At 36.2% G+C, this 21854-nt stretch overlaps 1 protein-coding gene and 1 pseudogene across 2 annotated transcripts in view; one reads left to right on the top strand and one right to left on the bottom strand.

Moving 5' to 3' along the window:
* The window catches only part of PDE3B (phosphodiesterase 3B), a 212213-nt gene that overhangs the window by 13377 nt on the left and 176982 nt on the right, over nucleotides 1-21854 (top strand). The gene's annotated exons all lie outside the window — the stretch shown is intronic.
* LOC112607242 lies at nucleotides 12267-12715 on the bottom strand (annotated as a pseudogene).

Raw genomic sequence — 21854 nt, 5'->3', positions numbered from 1 at the left:
GCAGAAGAAATGAATGAGATCAAGAAGGTATACTAGTGATAAATATAGGTAACAACAAACACTTATATTGTAAGACATTATTAACAATGCCTTCTAAGAGAACAGGCTAGAACTAAAGTACTAGAAAACAAGAGCATTTACATTGGAAAGAAGAAATTAGAAGAGTATGTTAAAAAGTTATATTTCAATGGGGAGGGCTAAGAGTTTGACTTTAAATCTTGTTTATACACAATAGCTGTCTACACACACACACACACACACACACAGCTAGTGCAACTGCTGAAATAATAGATATTGTGTGAATGGCTTCCAAACAAATAGATGTGACAAAAGAATTGAGGGAAAACAGGAGAACAAATAAGTAATGTAAGAGAAAAAAGGAGGTCAAAAAAGGAAACCTAGCAAACAGGACAAATACTTAAAGCATGTAAAAAGATAATAGAAATAAATCTAGATACCACCACGAATTACAATAAATATAGAAGCAAAAACTTTTGTGAAAAGAATATAAAGATTGTCCACTTGGATTTTCTGACTGTATACTCTTTGCAAACATAAGAATTTATCAAGGTTGAAAATAAAAGAATGGAAAAAGGACACAAGACACTATAATAAAACTGGTAAAATATTAATATCAGAAAAACTGGGAAAACACTTTGCTAGAGAAAAAGATGATCATTATGTAACTATAAAAGACTGAATTCACCAAGAAGATAAAATTTATAATTGGAGATACCTAATAACATAAATGTCTATGTCTACATATATACATACACATATGTACACACATATAATTGATAACTATTTCCAAATTCACCTACAGTAGAAAGCATTCCTTTTGTATATTATTTATACCTTTAATTCATTCCTATCACATTAATATACTTTTCTTATACTGTCTTAATTAACCTTTCAGTTATTAGCTCCCTTTTTTGAGCACCTCAGTGTGCTAGGTGCTGTGGGGGAATATAAAGATCAGTAAGATATGGTTCTATCCCTAGGGAGTTTATATCTAGTAGACTCAGATGTGCAGATTGGCTCACTGTGAGACACAATTGTGTAATTGCTGTGTTCCAGTCAGAGCACCTCATTGTGGAAGGCCAAAGAGTGATCAATTTTTCGAGGGAGTGTCTTTATAGAGGAGGCATTTGAAGGACATATTATATAAGACTTGATTAAGTAGAGACAGACGTTGAGACTGGTAAACCATCTGGTAAAGTTCATGACTTTGTTGTAGAAATCAGAATGGAAAGCTAGTAAAGTAAGGAGTGTAGAGTTAGTGTGGGAATGTTACTGGAAAATACTGAAAGATTGGTTGAGAGTAATGTATGGAAGATATTGAATGCCATCCTAAACTTTTTGATTTATTCAGTGGAAGATGTTGGAAGATTTTCAGAAGAGAAGAGACATTTGCTTTATTTAGTTTAGAGAGATTTTTGACAATGGGAAAAGTAGATTGGAGAGTGAAAATATTGGGAGCAGGGAGCCTGTTTATAATCCTTCGTTTGAGAGACTGAGAACAGTGGGAGTGGAAAAGCCCTGGTGATAGGGAAAAAGGAGGTATGAAGATGCTTAAAGTCTTAGTGACTGAAAGTTTAGTGGTGTCATTAGCTAATGTAGTGAACACTGAAAGATGAGCTGGTTTGGGAGAAATGATAAAGAGCTTGACTTTATTGATTAATGTATGTTCCAGTTTTCACATGTGAATGGTTGATACCTCTTTCACATCTCTAAATGGGATGTAAACTCCCTGAGTGTAAGAACTAAGCATTTCTGTTTTGTATTTATCGTTTACATTTTGGAGTTCACAATGGATATCTGTTATTATAGTTATACTTATTGTCATTTCTTACAATATTTCCATGTTAACCTTGAGTGAAGAAAAGAACTGTGGGTAGAGATGAATCCCAATTTCCTACTGTCTTTGGTATTTTCATTAATACTCAACTATTGCACAGTGGTAAAGCTAGACTACTTGAGTTTAAATGTCATCTCTGCTACTTACAGAATGTTGGACAAGTTATTTAACTTCTCTGTCCCCCAGTTTCTCTGTGTATAAATTAGGGGTAATAACAGTATCTATCTTATTGATGTGAAATAAATGTGATATGAAATGTTGTGAGGATTAAATAAGTTAATAACCTGTAAGTTCTTGGAACAGTGTCTGGCACCTGGCAAGTTTTTCAACAGGTTAGTTGTTATGGCTGTTATTATTAATATTTGAAATTCTCATCCTTGAATTATTTAAGTTTATGCCAAGTTTCTCTAAATCAATGGTAAAACTAATTGAAATTTAGGTCTATGAGACAATCCTTTTTTATTGTCTCAATACTTCTCTTGGAACTGGTATTAAACAAAAAAGCAAATCCTTTCCATAAGGGATTATATAGGGGAAATTCTTTCAACCAGTGGTCAGTATTTAGGACAACAAAGAAAAGATACAAGGAGTAACTTAAAAAGTGATTAAAAGGGCGGTAATTTGGAAGTTTCAGAGTTAAAGATTAAGAACCTTTGGTCTTCCAGAAACAAAATGTGTCAGCTGCTACAATCATAATTTACTGTCCCATAAGCTTTTTGTTCCAGTTTGTCACTTTGGAGTTGGGAGTACACTGGGAAATCAAACAAATGTCTTTACCCGTAATTCTTCCTTCACACACTGTCTGTTAAGCATGTTGATAACTATGCAGCACCTCCCCAGGAATGGTAAGAGGGAGATAAAAGATACGGAAACAGAAAGAAGAGAAACTGTGTGTAAAAAAGTGACTCTTCCAACCCTCTTCCTCACTCCAGTCAGTATTAGTCACTTTGCTTTACTGCTTCAGTGTAACATTTTATTCCACTTTTCAGAAAAAGTCTCCTGAAGAGCTTCTACCAGTTAGATGGTGATGGTTCAAAGCAGACAAAAATAAATATGGATAGGAATTTTTACTAATATATGGGAAAATATTTTTCTTTAGAGGAACATACCTACATACGCATTACTAAATACCAGTGTTTATCATTATGTAAGTCATTTTTTGTTTGGTTTTGTTGTAAAAATAAACACCATATAGAAATAATTTTAATATCTGAAAATTCATTTCTTCAGCAACATTACTGGGCATTCTGCTAGGAGCTATAAGGGCTATGAAGAAGAATCATATAATGCCATTGCTCTTAGGAGTTTAATGTAAGATAAAAAGTGAAGATTTTATTTTAAATAATAAAAAAGACAGTGCAATTAATATTGTAGTGTTTGAAAGGTCTCAAAAAATAACACCCAAATTCCCTGCCCAAATTTTGAGAAGAGAGTGACAGATGAGATATCAGAATACCATCTATATTCCTGATAAAACTGTTATTGGAAGGCATGGCTTATTCTGTAGATAGTTTTGCTTTGTAATACCGAACCCCTGAGTTAAACAGACTTACCTGGTCATTAGCAGAATAGGACCAGGAACATTTCCCCTATTTACCTGGAGAGCCTAGCCATAGAGAAGCACTGGAGAACTTCTGCTTCCATCTAGTGGGTAGGCTTCCAAGAGCGAAAAGCAAGGGGTAGAATTATGCTTACATGATTCATTAGTCTAAACTTACCAGTCAGGTATCTTACCAGTCAGGTAACTTACCAGTCAGGTATCACTATCCTCCTGACAGGTAACTTACCAGTCAGGTATCACTATCCTCCTTCTAGGGGATAAATAAGTGGAGGGTAGAGAGAGTCAAAAACTATTTAGTGACAGTTCTTCATAGAAGCCATAGGATTGAGAAAAAGGCATTGCCTCTGTCAACACGATAATAGAAAAAGCTATTTGAAATTCTGACATCTTTTAGACAACAGATATTTTAATTTTTTGCTTGTCACTTTTTTTTTTTTTGAGATGGAGTCCTGCTCTTGTCGCCTAAGCTGGAGTAGTGCAATGGCACTATCTCGCCTCACTCCAACCTCCGCCTCCTGGGTTCAAGGATTCTCCTGCCTCACCCTCCCAAGTAGCTGAGATTACAGGCACATGCCACCACTCCCAGCTAATTTTTGTATTTTTAGTAGAGACAGGGGTTTTGCCATGTTGGCCAGGCTGGTCTCGAACTCCCGACCTCGTGGTCCGCCTGCCTCGGCCTCCCAAAGTATTGGGATTACAGGTATGAGCCACTGCGCCCGGCCCTGCATGCCACCTTTCTTGTAACTATAGTGTCTATATAGTTGCATGGAATGTACATAATTTAAAAACTGAGCCTAGATTCTGCCTTTCTTCATTTGTTTCTTTCTCTCAACAAAATTGAGTCACTTATTTCAGTGCCTTTATTGTTGCACTTAATACTCTCTGTCATATTTGGGTTGATAGGCCTTTCCTGTTTCTACATTTTATGTCCTTTAAATGCAGGGACAGTATCTGATTTATTTTTGTAACCCTGGTGCTTGGTATGTATCAAATAGTTTATTGAGTTGAATTATTGGATTAAATACTGTTTTCTTTATCACTTCACAGGCCTTTTTTTTCCTAGATGATACATAATACTCATAATTTCATCACTGAAAGTAACTTGAAGAACAGGATGCCTAAGGAATAAGTTCTTGATGTCACAAAACCCAGCAAAAATCTTCTTCAGCAGGGGAAGCTTACTTTAGGTGAATGCCTCAGTTTGTAGGTGAAGCTTGGAAGAGTTTTGCAAGTTGGGAGAATGGAAACTAATGCAGGACATTGTGTGCAGGAGTTACCTCTAAAACAAAAGGAGGGACATGGAATGATAATTTGTGGTGAGATCATAGTGGTGCAGTAGGGTTATAAACAATTTTGACATTACTTTTTCAAATATGACTTGCAGAGTTAAAAATTCCTAGGTATTTGAATGGTTCTCAGTTAACGAGTGTTGATAGAACATTTTCAGTGCTTAGATTGCACTTTTGATTTCTAGGGAGAACTTCATTTTTAACATAAATTTACTAATTTTAGTAGTTCACCAAGGAAGAAGATAGTAGTAAAATACTAGTCATAATTATTTAGCAAACTCTGGAAATGTGATTTTTTTAAAAAAAAACTTTTCTTTAAGTTCAGGGGTACATTTGCAGGTTTGCATAGGTAAACTTGTGTCATGGGAGTTTGTTGTACAGATTATTTCACCACCCAGGTATTAAGCCTAGTACCCATTAGTTATTTTTCCTCATCCTCTTCCTCCTCCCACTCTGGTAGGCCCCAGTGTGTGTTGTTCCTCTCTACGTGTTCATGTGTTCTCATCAAGTGCATTTTTGTAAGGTAACTGAAGTTTATCTTTTTACAAGTAATATCTTTTTAATTTAAACACATTTTTGCTGTGACTATTTCTATTATGTTTATCCCTATTTCTGCTTACCCTGAATAGATCTTGATGAAAGTAATATATTTCTCTGATAAGTAAGGGTTGTCATTTTAAAAATTAGTAAACATATATTTGACAAAATTATTAACAAGCACTGCAGAAGCAGTTCATACAATCTGCTTGGTAAACTGAGTGATCTCCCAGTTCTGTGTTCCCCCAAATAGTTCACCCACACATTCCATAAAAGGTTCTCTTTAGGCAGATGCAACAATACCCTGAAGGCGTAATTGTTAGCTTTATAGTCAGCATTAAGCAATTAAAATCCTCCAAAATTAATTCCAGACTTGGCTGTAACCCTAAGAGCCATTCTGGAAGACAGAGAATGTAGAGTTTACAAGATCTTATGCCCTGTTTATAAGGGAGGGGAATATCCCCAAAATATTTAGAAGAGTTCACACATATTGAATGCCACTAATTTCAATGACAAGAGCCTATTTCTAATATTCCTTATATTATTGCTTCTAATATTCTTTTTTTTTTTTCTTTTTGAGATGGGACTTGCCCTGTTGCCCAGGCTGGAGTGCAGTGGCGTGATCTCGTCTCACTGCAACCTCTGCCTCCCAGGCTCAAGCGATCCGCCCACCTCAGCCTCTGGAGTAGCTGGGGCTATAGGTACATGCTGCCATTCCTGGCTAATTTTTTTTTTTGTATTTTGTAGAGAAGAGGTTTTGCCATGTTGCCCATGCTGGTCTTGAACTCCTGAGCTCAAGTTATCTGCCCGCCTTGGCCTCCCAGAGTGCTGGGATTGCAGGCATGAGCCACTATGCCCGGCCCCTTCTAATATTCTAATACTAGAATATTCCTTATAGTATTCTTTCTAATATTTCTTATATTTCTAATATGCCTTACATTAGTCTTTAGGGCTAATAGGAATAGCTTCTGAAGTGCTTATAATAGCTGCTTTGGGAGTGTGGCCTTTCTGATTATATGCTAGCTGATCACCCGTGGAATATAAATTCTTGTTAAATCACATGTTTACATTTAAATAACAAGAAAGGAGAATATAAGCACCCTGAAGATAAGAATTTTTGTCTGTTTTGTTTACTGCCATGTCCAAAATAATGCCTGGTCAATAGTAAAAGCTCAAATAGCTATTGAATGGGTAAATATCACAGTGACTTTGCTGAAGTATTTAAATAAGTTTCAGACATTATAAAAATAAATACATTTTGGCCAAAAGCTTAATTAATGCAAGAGTTAAAAAAAAAGAAAGGTTTGAAGCATACAGTCCTATTTCAGGGGGCTCAAGAATTTAAGAGGAAGAAAGGGGGAGACATCCAGGTAAGAGGACATGCATGCTAGCTTTCCAATATTGGATATTATCTACTTTTTCTGAGACAGTATCAACCCTTTGACCATGACACATCTTTTTGTAACAGAGTCCTACTTAAACTCAACATTTAATTGGTACTTGGAGCCAAGAAATATATTGTGGGCCTACATTTTTTGCGTATCTTTTGTGTTATAGCCTCTATACAATCTAAGGACACTTTGTTCTTTCTCTCAAAATCCTTTCTTCACTTTTGAGTAATTTACTTTTGAATTTATAAATACCTCACCTTATTATTCATCATATTATTTGCATTATGTTAAACCCTGGTCAACCCTTAAAATGTTAAAGGAAAGACATTACTATATTTTTTAATGAATACACTAAACTTTTAAGTACAAATACATTTGTCATCAGCCTCTGTAAAGCCATCAAATGTTTGAAAAAAAATTTTAAACAGGAATCAAAGGGTCTAGTTTTAAGAACTTAGCTGCGAATGGATGATATCCTACTCATTTAATAGTTCTCCAAATGAACAGAAAGTATACAATGAAAGGAAGGTCCCTTAGAGGTATGAAATTTTTCTGCAGCACAATCCTGTCTGTCTTCTTTATTCAATAATTTGTAGTCATTTTCAGAATTCATTCCAGAAACCAGCTTATTAGTTTAGATATCAGCACACCGGTCTTGGCAAAAGGCAACCCAAAAATAAACAACACTATGTCAAAAAGGATGAAAAGCCAGCGATCCAACCAGTAGAATTGTTTTGGAAGCCTGTTTGTCTCGGACTGAGACCACATATTAAGCCTTGGCTGTTGCCGTCCATTCTTGCACAAGGCTCCCTGCTCCTGGGGACTCTCCTGACCATCTGCCTCCACCATGCCCACCTGTATCTCACTCCTGCAGGCAAGGTTGCCACTTTTAACACTGTCTTACTGTGCCATGATATATGGATGTCTAACTGGCTTGTAAAGTCTGTTTGCCATATACTAAGTGATGTTTCTTACATTTTTATCTTTTTTTTGAGACAGAGTCTCACTCTGTCACCCAGGCTGGAGTGCAATGGCATGGTCTCGGCTCACTGCAACCTCCGCCTCCCGGGTTCAAGCGATTCTCCTGCCTCAGCCTCCCGAGAAGCTGGGACTAAAGGTGTGTGCCACCATACTCACCTAATTTTTTTGTATTTTTAGTAGAGACAGGGTTTCACTGTGATAGCCAGGCTGATCTCAAACTCCTGACCTTGTAATCCACTCGCCTCGGTCTCCCCAAGTGCTGGGATTACAGGCGTGAGCTACGGCGCCCAGCCTTTATCTTCTCTTTAACAGTTATTTTGCTTGCTCCTGTTGCTAGATGTTACCAATCTTTATCTCCCCTTTCCCAATTAATTACTGTTTATCAATGGTAGGTCAGGACACTGGTTAACCAAGCTAATTGGAATTCACTGTAAAAGTAAGGATGAAAAGTCCTAGAAGTCTTTCTCGTGGATACAGTATATGGACTTTGTAATATCTGTTTTGATTCCATAGAGAGCTTTTTTTGTTTGTTTTTATAAAGGACTTCTAGATAAATGAGGTGTTAGCCATATTGTTTCAACGTGAACACCTAAATACAGATGTTTTTCTTCTCTTTTTAAATGAGGTGTACGGTACATACTGTAAAGTGAACAAAACAAGTATATAGCTTAACACATTTTTACCTATGTATACATCTCTGTAATTACCACTCAGATAAAAAAGTAGAACATTTTCATACCCTAGTTGGCTTCCTTATGGTCTCTCCCATTTGATAGCCTGTCTCTAAGATGTCCACAGTTCTGACCTTTATCCTAATAGATTATTTTTGCCTGTTTTTGAACTTTCATGGAAACTGAAGTTTAAGTTTCGTATGATTGTCTTGAGTCATGAAGTATTCTTTTGATTTTAAAAAGTTTTATTTTTTTCTATTCTTGAAACATTCCATTTATTCTTGAAACATATCATAGTACCTACTATCGGCAAAATTAATTATTTTAGAGATTAAAAAATGAATAAAATATACCTTACCATCAAGAAACTTGGAGTTTAGTACAAGAAAAGAAATATAAAGGATATATTTAAAAAGTACAGAGAAGGCCTAGGAAAAGAATGATGCTATAAAAGTGAGCGTCCTAATGAAAATAGATGACACACTCAAATGGCTAAAGTAGGGAGAGTTTATGAAGGAATGATTTATAAAAGAGTGGGAAGTGTTAAGAGAACATGGTATGAGTATCTGATGAGCAACAACAGATAGCCATTATCACCTTTAGACATACAAGGGCAGAATACGGAGCTGTTAAGACGCAGATAGTAGCTGTATAGAGGTTCACTTGACAGAAGCTGTGGCTCTGGTAGCAGAGAAGCATCACTAACCAGAGGTGATTTTACATGGGAGCAGGGGTGGATATGGGTGGGAGATTAGGGGAGAGTAACTACTCCAGGCTCACTTCCTGTCTTTCTGTCTTCTGCTCTTGTCTTCCATTGGTTGACTCCACCCCAAAGACAGAGGGCAAGGTGGGCTTTGGATATAAACAGAGGCTCCTGGGGCACTGAACAGGGTGGAGAAGAATGAAGAATGGATCTGGACAGGCAAATGAAATATTCATAGCACTACCTTTTTTTTTTAAATTATACTTTAAGTTCTAGGGTACAAGTGCACAACGTGCAGGTTGTTACATATGTATACATGTGCCATGTTGGTGTGCTGCACCCATTAACTTGTCTTTTACATTAGGTATTCCTCCTAACGCTATCCCTCCCTCCCCTCCACCCCATGACAGGCCCCAGTGTGTGATGTTCTTCACCCTGTGTCCAAGTGTTCTCATTGTTCAGTTCCCACCCGTGAGTGAGAATATGCAGTGTTTGGTTTTCTGTCCTTCCGATAGCACTACCATTTTTTTAAGGACACAGTATCTGCAGTATTGGAGGAAGGTCCTTTTAGGAAGAATCAAGTAAACAAAAGGTAGAGGAGTATTGAAATAAAGAGTATGTTGAGAAAATGGAAAATATATCAGATAGTTTGGAGTGTGTACTTAATGAAGTAGAATGTACTTAATGAAGAAAAATAGGCATAAAAAGAAAACATAGGTTAGTATTTGTAGACAAATGTTAATCTATAAAGATTAATCTAAAAAGATATATATGCAACATAAATTGCATATCCTCTTATTTATTATTAAGTCTTACATTATGAATATTTTTATAAATACCTGAGAATCAATAGTGCCTTCATCATTAGGTGGAAGACAGTTGGTCGAGTTTTGTGCCTTAGCATGGTTATCTGGGTGATTTACACATAGTGACCTAGTGCAAATAGTACAAAGATCAGGAGTCATTTAGAGAGTGGGGCTTACAGTTAAGAATATAGGTTCTGGATTTGGACCATCTGTGTTTAATTTCTGACTCCAGCACTTTCCAGCTTGATGACCTTAGGCAAGTTATCTAATACGGACTTAATTTTCTCATTTTCAAAATAGGTACAATCATAATCATTTTATTTTACAGTAGTTGTGAGGATTGAGTAATTCACATAAAGTATATAGCCCAGAGCCTAGCAGATATTGTTAATAAATGTTACCTATTTTTTGTTTTTTAATTTAGGAGGGTATTATAGATGTCTTTGAATATTTGAAAGTCTGCCCCATGAAACAGGGATTAAACTTATCTTCATGAGAACCTCTAATATCAGAATCAGGAGTAATGTGTGTAAGTAACAGGCGAACAGATTTGGGATTAATATGAGAAAATCTTTTAATAATTATAGAGTTTCTTGACTTAGAATAGGTTAGCTCATGAGATAGTGATTTACATACCAAGGGAAGTTTTCAGGAAAACATCAGGGAGATGTTTTAAAGTATTAATGTCTCAAAATGAGAAAATTAGATAAAAGCTTTAGGATATCTTCCAACCATAATAGTGTATTACTTTATCCTAAAAAATTTGTGAAAATCAAAGTTCTAGGTAAGAGAAAATGTGTTTGATTTCCTTTTCCACATCTCTGTCTGTTCCTCTTGACAATTTCTCTTCCTAACTACCTTCCAACAATCCAGCTTACATGTCATCTTTCTTTGTTTAATGATATGTGTAATTTTTTTTTCCAGAGACAGAGTCTCACCATGTTCCCCAGGCTGGGCGCAAACTCCTGGGCTAGGTGATACTCTTGCCTCAGTCTCCTGAGTAGTTGGTACTACAAGTGCACACCACCATGCCCAGCATATTTAACAATATTTATTGAGCACATACAAATATTGCCCTGGATACTGTGATTAGTACAGTGAACAAGACACATCAGTCTCCTGCCTTAATGGAGCTTTAAGAAATTTTAGCAGAGGGAAATAGAAAATAAAAACACAGTGAAATAGTTTTCAGGTAGTTTTAAGTACTGTGATGCATGAAAAAATAAAACAGAGTAAGAGTACAAAGGGATACTAGGGCTTTGGATGGTGGAGGTGGAAGTGGTGCTTTAGGTATGGTAGAAAGGGAAAGCCTCTCTGAAGAGGTGACATTTTAACCAGCATATAAATGTTGAGAAGGAGCTGGTCATGCTGAGGGAAGCACATTCTAGGCAGAAGAAGTAGCAAAGGCCCTGTGGTGGGAAAGATCTTGGTGTGCTTGTTAGAAAGGAAACTGGGTGGCTAGAGAGTGGTAGGAGTGGTAAGAACAGTGTGGATCACATCAGGCCTTATACACCTTGTTAACATTTACATTTCATTCCAATTGCATTCTAATGGCAAGTCATGAGACAATTTTATGGTATAATTTATGTTTAAAAAAGATTATTCTTGCTTGTTTATGAGCTATCGATGGAATAGCTAGAGTGGAAGCAGGAAGATAGGAGGCTGTTGCAGTTATCCAAGTGAGACATAATAGTGACTTGGACTATCTCAGATGACTTTCTCCCCATTCATCCCTGGATAGAATGTCCTTTAAAAAATAATTTATAGGCCAGGCATGGTGGCTCATCCCTGTAATCCTAGGTCTTTGGGAAGCCGAGATGGGAGGATTGCATGAGGCCAGGAGTTTGAGACCAGTTTGGGTAACATAGCAAGACTCTGTCTCTTCAAAAAATTAAAAAATTAGCCAGGCATGGTAGTGTGTGCCTGTGTTCCTAGCTACTCAGGGAGCTGAGGTGGGAGGCTCACTTGAGCCCAGGAATTCAAGGCTGCAGTGAGCTGTGATTGTGGCACTGTACTCCAGCCTGGGTGACAGAGTGAGACCTTGTCTTGAAAAAAATATATATATGTATAAATATATATGTATATATGTGTGTGTGTGTATATATATTTTATAGTGTTTACCAGATACTACTGTTAAATTATCTTTATATTATATTTTAGTTAGGTATATAATTGGCTTCCTCATTAGATTCTGAGTTTCTTAAGCACAAGGACAATGTCTTATCCCTTTTCTTATTATTTTAGGTAGCATTATAGCACTTTTATTAACTTTGCACTTAATACATTGCTATTAAGTGGATGAATGAAACTTCTATCTGAACACAGGGCTTTCTATAGCTATTACAAATGGCACAGTTAAATTACGTAACTACAATAAGGTAAGCTAGATTTGAGATGGAATTAAAAAAATACCTTCCCATACTTTACACAAATAATCAATGTAGTTTGTATATAGTTTAGGAAAACCTACTAAGAAGGGAATATCCCTGCCACAACTTCATTAACCATATGCTCCTTATTATCTGCATTTCCACGAAATTTCTTGTAATTTGCATAATCCTCAAGAATAGAGTCCACATTCTTCTTGGCAGAAAGTTAAAAGAGCTGTTTTTGCCTGGTAATTAAGTCCCAGTCATCAACAAGCCATGGTTTTAGCTCTTCAGGAATCTTTACTTTAACTTCAACTCCGTTCATGAATGTTTCCTCATTTTCAACAGTAGGATCTACCCGGGCCCTTTTCTTCCGAGGAGGCTGAGGAGTCTCACTGGTACTGCCACCATCTCCATTTCCAGGGGTTTTCTGTTTGTTCTTTTTTGTTTTCACTTCAACATTTTTCTGTTGGAGACCAGATGTCTTCTTTCCTGGGGCAGCCCCTCTCATCTTCTCCTCTGCATACTGCTCTCGATTGGCTTTTTGAAGTTCTCACTGTTTCTGCAAAGTGGTATCCTCGTATTTGAGTACTCTGCTCTCCGGAACCCACTCATCCCAATTTTTATTCCAACAACTGTAATGTATAAAGTATTTCACTTGTTTGTCCTTTATGGCAACCTTTACACACTTTGTTTCTTGAAGAAGAGGCTCGTGAAAGCACAGCACTCACTCAACCTCCTGGAATTTAGGCTTCGGGTCCTGCTTTGGCGCCGTTTGTAAATGATTTGCTGCCTCCTCCTTCTCCTACCACCCCCAACTAAAACTTTACTAACTTCGATTTTCAGCTAACAGTCTACTGTAGTTGCTGTTATTTGAACTACTTAAAGTGAATATGAGGGTAAAAATTAGTTAATTTCTGCTTCTTACTGCCATAGGAAAAATACTGAACTTCTATATAGCACTTATACTTAGGGAGAGGCATCTTGATCCTGATTTCAACTGGGATGGAAAACTGATTTTATTAATATTCTAAGAAAAGCTTTTATTTGTATTTTTATTAAAAATGAAGTTATGTTCAAATGAAAGAGAGTATGTATGAGTCTTGAAAATTCTTACTTTAGGTAAGGCAGGACTACTAATTTTTAAATTATTTTTATAAAGAAACAACTCTTGCTCACCAAAGGGCTTGTAGAAATGGTGGGCTGGTCGCCCTCATGGCAGGTATAAAGGATATGGATGTATAATGTAACCTAATGTATAATACAGTGTAACCTAATATTATCACATATTAGGTTAATATAATTCTTCATCAGGTAGAACTGAAGTTCTCAGAGTTGGACTTGAGGATGAAAAGGTGCTTTAGAACCGTTTAGGCCTTAAGTCTGTGTTTCTGTTTTCGGGACTGTTTCCTAAAGAGAGGTAACCTTTTTTTCCGTTAGATAGTAAATTAGCACCTATTTCTCTATTTCTTAAGAGAAGACATAATCTTTGGGGTCGTTCCTTTATAATCTTGATTAAGTATTTTTTCTTTCTTGTTAATATTGTTGTTCATTTTATTTTTTGCTTATTTTAAAAAAAATTCAGATAATTTACATATAATAAAATGCATGGGCCTAAATGTTGAGTTCAAGTTTTGATGATTATATACACTTATGTAATCATGAACCAAAACAAGATATGGAATCTTTCCTTGAGCTTCTTTCCAGTCAGTTCCATCCAGCTCCTCAGAGATAGCCACTTACTGATTTCTATTACCATAGATTTCTTTTACCTGTTTTTTAACCTCTTCAAATGGAATTATACAGTATGCATTCTTTTGTGTTGAGCATCTTTCACTCCATATACTGTCCTGTAATTCATTCATATTGTTTTGTATATCAATCATATGAATATATTCAATGAATGTGTTCTCTGAATGAATATATTTTATGAGTAGATCACAATTTATTTATTATTCTGTCACAATTTGTTTGTACATTCTTATGTTGATGAATATTTAGGTTTCCAGTTTTTGGCTTATGAATTAGGCTGCTCTGAGCATTCTTGTGCAAGTCTTTTTTGTGGAGACATGTTTTCATTTCTGTTGGGTAAATACCTAAGAGTGAAATTGTTAAGTCAGAGTAGATATGTATTTAACATTAAAAGAAACTGACATATACTTTTTCAAAGTGGTTGTACCATTTACAGTCCTACCAGCAATATATGAAAGTTCCAGTTGCTCTACATCCTCACCAACATTTGATGTTGCCATTCTTTTATTTAGCCATATAGTACCCGTGATATTGAATGCCTTTTTATGTTCTTATTGACCATTTATGTATCTTTTGTGAAGTGTTCAAGTCTTTTGCTAATTTTAAAATTGGATTGTTGATTTTCAAAAAATTACTGGTTTGTAGTTGTTTCAGACAGTCATGCGTTGCTTACTCCACGCCTAGGCTATATGTTGTAGCCTATTGCTTCTAAGATACAAACCTGTATAGCATGTTACTGTACTGAATGCTGTAGGCAGTTGTAACACAATGCTAAGTATTTGTATATCTAAACGTATTTGAACATAGAAAAAGTACGGTAAAAATATGTACACCTGTATAGGGCACTTACCATGAATGGAGCTTGCAGGACTGGAAATTGCTTTTGGTGAGTCAGTGAGTGAGAGGTGAGTGAATGGAAGGTCTAGGACATTACTGTACACTATTATGGACTTTATAAACACTGAACACTTAGGCTTTTGAGTTTTATAATTACTTTATAAAAAAGTAATTACATCACAATGTCATGACAGCTACCACTGAAAGTTTGTTATGTGGCATGTCACTATATTATGGATGTAAGTCCTTTGCCATATGTATGTGTTATGAATATTTTCTCTCAATCTGTTGCTTACCTCTTCATTTTCCAAATGTCTTCTGATAAGCAGACATTTTAATTTTGTTGAAGTCTAATGCACTAATTTTTTTCCTTTACATTTAGTGCTTTTTTTAATACCTTGAGAAATTATTGCTTAAGCATCTCTAAGATACTCTGTTTTCTTCTAGAAGTTTTATGGTATATGATCTAACTTGAAGTAATTTTTTGGGTATGGAGTAAGGCAGGGGGTCAAAGTTTGCTTTTTCCGTGTAGATAACCAGTTGTTCCAGCACCGTTTTGTTAAAAAGACTTGTCTAAAATAAATTGATAGTATAGTTGTTGGTTTACATATAGGATGCTAGCCTTAGTTTTTAGCTTTTTCTGATTTAAATTCTAAAAAAAATGAAAACCAGGTATAGAACCTATAATGAGTAAGATCGCACTTGCCTTGTATTTTAGAGTTTTCTGGTGGTGTCATTTTCAGAATACATTTTGAGTTCCTCAGAATAAAGGAAATGAAGCTTATTTCTTTCATTCTCAAGCCAAACCACTCTCTGAGGATTGAGGAAGTAATCCAGGGTTTGATAGGGGCTCATGGCATAAGGTTAGGCAGCCTGTTATCTTCAACTTTCCAGATTACTTAGTAAAAATAACTTGCATATATGTAATGATACCTTTCTATGTTTTAGATGTTGTTCAAAGCACTGAATTGTAAACATATTCTCACTTAACCTTTCCCTTGAATCTTACGTATTTACCTTTTATTTTTTTAAATTTAAAATAAAAAATTAACAAGTAAAATAGGTATTTTTTGGTGTATGGTTCTATGAATTTTACCATGAGTATAGATTTTGTATATCCTCTACAGCATTCAGGATATAGAGTTGTCTCATTGCTTCCAAAAATTCCTTTGTGCTTTCTATCCCTTTGTAGTTGCGCCTTCCTTCTCTCACTAATCCCTGGTAACTACTAGTCTCTTTTCCTTCACTGTAGTTTTATTTTTTTGATGTCATAAGTGAAGTCACACAGCATGTAACCTTTTGAGACTGGCTTCTTTTATTTAGCATAATGCCTTTGAGATTCATCCAAGATGTTGCATGAACCAGTTTATTCTTTTTTATTGTTAAGTAGTAGTCTGTTGGTTGGATTTACCTGTTTATCCATTCATTCATCCTTTTTTTTCAGGAGGGGAGGACAGAGTTTTGGTCTGTTGCCCAGGCTTCAGTGAGTGCAGTGACATGATCTCGGCTCACTGCAACCTCTGCCTCCCAGGTTCTAGTGATTCTCATGCCACAGCCTCTGGAGTAGCTGGGATTACAGTCATGCACCACCATGCCTGGCTGATTTTTGTATTTTTAGTAGAGACGGAGTTTTGCCCTCTTGGCCGGGCTACTTTTGAACTGGCCTCAAGTTGTCTTAGCTTCCCACCTGTCTTAGCTTCCCAAAGTGCTGGGATTACAGGCATGAACCACTGCGCCTGGCCTATCCATTCATTGTTTGAAGAATATTTAGTTTTTTTTCCAGTTGTGTTGATTAGGAATAGAACTGCTGTAAACATTCATGTACAAGTTTTTGTGTGAACGTTAGTTTTTATTCCTCTAGTGTAATACCTGAGAGTGGGATTGCTGGGTCATTTGTTAAGTGTGTGTTTAACTTTATAAGAAATTGCCACTGTTTTCCAGAGTGTTAATGCCATTTTGCAGTTTTACCAGCAATGTATGAAATGTGTATGTATGTAGTAGTTCCACATCCTGACCAGCACTTGGTATTGTTAGTATTTGTTATTTTAGTCATTCTACGTGTGTAGTGGTATTGCATTATAATTTAAATTTGCATTTCTTTAATGGATAATGATTTTGAGCATCTGTTTTATATGGGTTTATTTTCATTATATATCGTCTTTGGTTAAGTGGATATAAGTCTTTTGTTGGGTTTGTGATTTGTAAATATTTTCTTCCAGTTTGTAGCTTGTTTCTTCATTCTATGAACAGTGTCTTTCAAAGAACCGAAGATTTTAATTTTAATGAAGTTCCGTTTCAGTTTTTTATTTTATAAGTTCTTTTGATGTAATATTTAAGAACTTTTAAACCACAGGACATGCATATTTTTTCTTATGTTTTCTTATAAATCTTATAAAAAAGTTTAATAGCTTTATGTTTTACCTTAAGACCTGTGATCCATTTTGAGTTGATTTTTGTATAAAGTGTTAAGTTTAGGTTTATTTTTTCCTACATACAGAATTTTAAATTCAAACATCATTTGTTGTAGACTCTCATTTGTTTATCGAATGGCTTTGGCACCTTTGTCAAGAATTAATTTGCTATATTTGTGTGGATTTATTTCTGGGTTATTGATTCTGTCACGTTGATCAATGTGTCATTCCCTCTTCCAATATCACACTGTCTTGATTACTAGAAAATTGTGTAGTGTGAATCTTCTTATCTTTTTTTTCAAAATTGTTTGGCCTTTGCATAAACATTTTAAAATCAGCTTGTTTATATCTATGAAAAATTTGGCTGGGATTTTCATTATAATCGCATTAAATTAGTAGAATCAATTTGGGTAGAATTGACATTTTTAGGCTCTTGAGCCTCTATGCTTGGGCCCACTCCCACTCTGTGGAGTGTACTTTCATTTTCAATAAATCTCCACTTTTGTTGCTTCATTCTTTTCTTACTTTGTTTGTGCGTTTTGTCCAATTCTTTGTTCAAGACACCAAGAACCTAGACACCCTCCACTGGTAACACATTTTGGCAAGTCAGTCAGGATGTAAAGTAAGTTTGGGATATTTTTTTTTTCCTTTTCCTTTCTGCTCCATGCAGAGGAATCTCTCCTTCACTTGGGACCCTTGGTGGGCAGCACCTAAACACAGGCAACTGCAGATTTCTGGCTGGGGTCACTCTGAAGGACTCTTTTCTGTCTTTTCCGGTTGTGGTCCCTGATCCCTACATGTGGAGCAGCTCAGGGCCAGCTCACATGTGTTTCAGGCAACTTAAACCTTCTTTTCTTATACTAAAATTTTCCCTTACTCTACTCGACTGGCTAAGGAGAAAAGAAACCCACCTAGCCTCCAGTTCCTAACATTACAGTTCACGGAATGGAGCAAAGTCCACTTTGCACTCTAGTGGAACAGGAAGCATGCTGTTCCACTAGAGTGGAACCAAATGCTCCTCCTTTGCTCCATCACTGTAGTGGAACAGGAAGCACGGGCCTTATCAAATTATAAGGATTCTGAAAGTCAGGGATTACACCTAGGAACCAAAGGAAGGCTCATAGTAGGCCATTGCCTCTGGAGGGAAAACATGCAAAGCAGCACTGGTGCTCACCTGAGGTCAGAGACGTCTGATACTCCAAAGTTTGGACCCTCTTTGGGGTCCAAAGACTGGACCCCAAAGAGGGATGCCCCAGGGGATCCTTCAGACCTCAACCTCTCTGAAGGGAACACCCTTGGCAGAGGTCCTAAGGCCTAGTACTAAGCTCTCCTTAGAATTTTATCTCACAGTTGCAATACTGTTTGGCCCCAGTATTGTTTGGAATCAAGTGTGCTGTTGAATGGGAAAGTGAGATGGAGTTGCATGTATCCAGGCTTTGATGCTGCTGTTCCAAGCAGGGTTGGGCCTGGTTAGTATGTGATGCTCTCCTTTGGTGCTGTTTGGCCCCAGTGTTCTTTGGAGTCTGGGGAGGTTTGACCTTTAAAAATTAAACTGCCATGGAAACTGCTTTACCTGAAATTTTGGTTCACTGCCTTCATTGGATTAACTATTGGGGCAAACAAAAGTAAAACTGGCAAGTTTGTATTGCTATCTCATGGCTAGAGTTCCAAGGTAAAACTATTGAATCTTCATTTATGTGTGTATATACATGTCTAGATATGTTTATTTGTATGTATACTTATTGTTACATGTTCTGTCTACCAAATTGACATATAGGTAGAAGAGTACTCATAAGTTAAATAAGTCTAAGTACTTTTCAAGTTCATGTGACTTAAGTATAACTTTACTAAACAAACTGGTTTTAAAATTATTGGTAAAATAAAAATAGAAATGAGTTGGAAAAAAAAAAAAAGAATGGACATTTTTACTGTTGACTCTTCCAATCCATGGACATGATGTATCTCTTTATTTACTTAGGTCTCCTTTGATTTTATTCATCAGTGTTTTGTAATTTTTAGTATATAAACCCTGTTCACTTTTTGTTCAATTTACATGTAAGTACAGATCCTCCTCAACTTATGATGATGGGGTTATGTATCCAGTTAAACCCATCGTAAGTTGAAAATATTGTAAGTCAAAAACATATTTTTGGCTTATAATATTCTCACCAGTCAAAATCAGGCTTTCAATTTATGGTATTTTCACCAGTGAAAAGCACACTTTTGACTTAATATTTTCAAACCAGTGAAAAGCACATTTTTGACTTAATATTTTTATCCGTTGAAAACACACTTTGAAATTGTGATATTTTCAACTTACAGTGCATTTATCTGGACAAAACCTCATCGTAAGTCAAGGAGCATACCGACTGTGTATTGCTTTTGTACCACTGTGATATGGTTTGGCTGTGTTCCCACCCAAATCTCATCTTGAATGTGGCTCCCACAATTCCCATGTGTCATAGGAGGGACCCAGTGGGAAGTAATTGAATCATGGGGGAGGGTCTTTCCTATGCTGTTCTCGTAATAGTGAATAAGTCTCATGAGATGGGATGGTTTTATAAGGGGGAGTTTCCCTGAACAAGTTCTCTCTTGCCTGCCACCATGTATGACATGACTTTGCTACTCCTTTGCCTTCTGCCATGAGTGTGAGGACTTCCCCGCCATGTGGAACTGTGAGTCAATTAATTAAGCCTCTTTCCTTTATAAATTACCCAGTCTCAGGTATGTCTTTATTAGCAGCATGAGAACAGACTAATACACATTGTAAAGCTGAAAAATTGTAAGTTTTACCATCATAGGTTGAGGACTGTCTGTATTTTATTTCTTAGAGCTGTTGTAAATGGTATTTAAAAAGAATTGGTTTCCTGTTGCTCTTTGCTAGTAGTATATAGAAATATGATTGAGTTTTATGTGTTGGCTTTGTATTCTGTGATGCTGCTGAATTCACTTATTAGTTCTAGGAGCATTTTTCGTAGATTTCTTGAGATTTTTCTATGTACAGTTGACCCTAGAATAATGTGGCAAGGTGGAAGTTAGGGGTGCTGATGCCTGAAGCAGTTGAAAATCTACATATAACTTTTGACTCCCCCAAACCTAACTACTGATAGCCTGCTGTTGACTGGAAGTCTCACCAACAACATATACAGTTAATTAGCATGTATTTTTATGTTATATATATTATATACTATATTTTTACAATAAAGTAAGCTAGAGAAAAGAAAATGTTATTAAGAGAATCACAAGGAAGAGAAAATATGTTTACTGTTTAATACATGGAAGTGTATTATCATAAAGGTCTTCATCCTCACTGTCTTCACATTGAGTAGGCTGGGGAGGTGGAGGAAGAGGAACAGTTAGTCTTTCTGTCTCAGGGGTGGCAGAGGCAGAGGAAAATACACATATAAGTGGACCTGTGCAATTCAAACCTGTTTTCAAGGGTCAACTGTAAATGATAACGTTGTCTGTCAATAGGACAGTTTGATTTCTTTCTTTCTAATCTGTATACCTTTTATTTGTTATTTTCCTGCTTTATTGCACTGGCTAGGACTTCCAGTACCATGATGAATAAGTGAGATGTGATATTATATTTTTTCCTTGGTTCCAATCTAGTAGGAAACTGTTAAATATGATGTTGACTGTAGCTTTTGTGTAGATGCCCTTTATTATGTTGGGGAAGTTCCTTTCAGTTCTTAGTTTGCTGAGAGTTTTTATCATTAATGAATGTTGAATGCTGTCAAATGCCTTTTTTTGCATCAATATGATCACGTGGGTTTGTTTTTAGACTGTTAATATGATGGATTACATTGGTTGATTTAAAAAATATTGAACAGCTTTGCATTCCTTGTATAAATCCCACTTCATTGTGGCATATTCTTATACATTGCTGGATTTGATTTGTTGATATTTTATTAAGGATTTTTGTCATTGTTATGTTCATAATGGACATAGGCCTGTAGTTTTTAATACTGTTTTTTGTATTGAGGTAATAATGGTGACTGTCAAAATGAATTGGGAAGTGTTCCCTCCTCTATTTTCAGAAAAGAGTGTGTAGACCTGGTTTTATTTCTTCTTTTTTTATATTTTTCTTTTATTGATATGTATTATTGATTTTTTTTTTTTTTTGGAGATGGAGTTTGGCTCTTGTTGTCCAGGCTGGAGTGCAATGGTGTGATGTCAGCTCACCACAACCTCTGCCTCCCAGGTTCAAGTGATTCTTCTGCCTCAGCCTCCCAAGTAGCTGGGATTACAGGCATGCACCACCACGCCTGGCTAATTTTTTTCTATTTTTGGTTGAAACAGGGTTTCTCCATGTTGATCAGCCTGGTCTTGAACTCCCGACCTCAGGTGATCCGCCCACCTCAGCCTCCCAGAGTACTGGGATTACAGGCGTGAGCCACCGTGCCTGGCCTGATTTTTTCTTTTAATGTTGGGTTGAATTTGCTAGTGAAACCATCTGGGTCTAATTTTTTTTTCTTTTTCTTTTTTTTTGGAAACTATGTGTTCAACTTATTTAATAGTTATAGAATTATTCAGAACATCTAGCTCATCATTGGTGAGCTTTGGTAGTTTGAATTTTTCAAGTAATTGATTCATTTCATCTAAGTTACTGAATTTATGTGTAAAGTGTTATTTGTAGTGTTGTTTTATTATCCTTTTAATATCTGTGGAGTATATAGTGATATTCC

This window comes from Theropithecus gelada, chromosome 14 (assembly GCF_003255815.1).
Source record: "Theropithecus gelada isolate Dixy chromosome 14, Tgel_1.0, whole genome shotgun sequence".
Lineage (NCBI taxonomy): Eukaryota > Metazoa > Chordata > Mammalia > Primates > Cercopithecidae > Theropithecus > Theropithecus gelada.
This window is presented reverse-complemented; position numbering and strand designations above follow the sequence as displayed.